Source organism: Anastrepha obliqua, chromosome 1 (assembly GCF_027943255.1).
Source record: "Anastrepha obliqua isolate idAnaObli1 chromosome 1, idAnaObli1_1.0, whole genome shotgun sequence".
Taxonomy (NCBI): Eukaryota; Metazoa; Arthropoda; class Insecta; order Diptera; family Tephritidae; genus Anastrepha; species Anastrepha obliqua.
In genome coordinates, this window is record NC_072892.1 from 62,801,144 (window position 1) to 62,803,220 (window position 2,077).

The window sequence follows — 2,077 nt, forward strand, 5'->3', positions numbered from 1 at the left end:
ACTATCTTTTAGGTCAAAGTATCTGCTGACTACAGATACAAAATTATTAGCCAATTAATTGGACGCCTTACTTTGCAATAGGAGTTAAAGGAAAGTATAAATTACTATGAAACCTCTAGAAAATTATGGTTGTGCTGTTGAAAAATCTTTAAAAATTAAATTTAAATTAAACCTAAAATTGACATTGAAATTGAAAACCAAAAATATTTCTAGAAACTTAATTCTCAATTAAATATTTAATATGATTTTACTATTGGGAACGTTTAATAGCTCAAATAAACCATTATTTAATATCACGAACTTATTTCAAACCATTATGAAATTAGTCCTAAGCCTGTGCGAGGTTAATAGTTCTCAAGTTAATATCATTGTTCGTCGAAGTTCATAAACAATTCCTCTTCGCCTTCGAACACGATTTTGTACAAGGGCTCTAAGTTCACTCCTAGTCTTATTCAAATACCTCACTTTCACCTCCGTTGAATGGCGTCAGGTGATTCGTGGTCTGCCTATATTTCATCCCATCTGTTGGAAGGGGTTCCATCGCAGCGCTTATTCGGCGATGTGGTCGTCACTCTTCCTCAGGATGTGACCACTCCATAGCCACTTCCTTCTACAAATTTCAGTTGCCACATTGAATTGATTTGCCTCCCTCAGTAATTCTTTGCTAGATAAATTTCTAGGCCAACCACTCGCGGACTAAAACCGACAAACACCAACTTGGAGTTGCGGATAGTTCAACTATCTCCAAGCTAGGATAGGAAACTTAGCAACCTACTCACCTAAAACACAACATGCTAACAAATCGTTAGGCTCATCAGCCCCAGATTGCAAAGCTAATATAGGGAAGTCTAGGAATAAAAGCTCTTGTAACCCATTTTTAAGTTTACAGCCGAATTGATTTAAAGTAGTCAGAGTTTACTGCTTCTTAAGATGAAATTCATGCTCACTATACTTGTATAGAGGTAGATTTCGAAGTTTTATGAAAACTGGTCGAATATTTGCTGTAAGAAGTTATACACCTGTTTTATCTCTTTTCTCGATTTTTCAAACAGCATAAGAAATGCCAACAAAGTCGATAGTTCTAAAACCTAGGGAAATTGCATTCGATTAATTTAAAATATTAACTATATTTTAAGAAACAGAAACACAAAAAATTATTTTCAAGTTGTCGAATATAATTTATAAACTAACTGTGAGAATATTTTTAGATTTTTATTTCTCTTTTTATTTTAAGAAATTGCCTAAAATTTGGCAAAAAATCGGATGTAAGAATCAAAAAGGACGCTAGCTGTCATTTCAAAACACGTTCCAATAATTTTTTGTTAATTCTGCAGAGTTTCTAACAATAATCTGCATTTATGAGGAACACACGGAGTTATTATTAGTCCACAAGGAAATATTTCCTTCCCTTTTTCAGTGTAGTTGATGTTCCTTATCATCGTTGAGGACATTAAGATACGTTAAATAAAATCCTTAAACTAAAACTTAAGTGCTTATTGGGTATACTTCAGAAAAAAATCTAAATACATAAAACTAAACGTTGATCAACAGCAACAGTTTTTAAGTCTCACTTGAAGCTATGGGCTGTCAGTCAAAATCATAAATTACTGGTTGTAAAGGATATTATAAATATAAAATAGCAGCCGTATGCTAATACTCTAAACGGAGCCACAACAACAACAGTGCCTTAAAAGGTTAAACAATTTTCTTTTTCAAATTAAAAAGTATAGTAACAAATAAGTGGCCAATATTTTATTCATAAAACCATCGATTGCCGGTGCGGTTAAGTAGCTAAATAAACATACAGATATATCAATTAACTTTGACAAATATATAGAATGAAAAAAAAAATATATATTAAAGATTATAAAAAGATGAAACAGCGAATGAACAAAAAAAAAACAACAAAAACAAATAAGACAAAATATAATGAAATAAATTAAGGTAAACTAAATTAATATAAAATTAAATGAGGTTAAATGATAAAATTAAAAAAGTAAATAAAAATAAAAAGTGTAGCCTAAAATATATTAAATCAAGTAAAGTAATATAAAATTTTAATTCAATTAAATAAAAC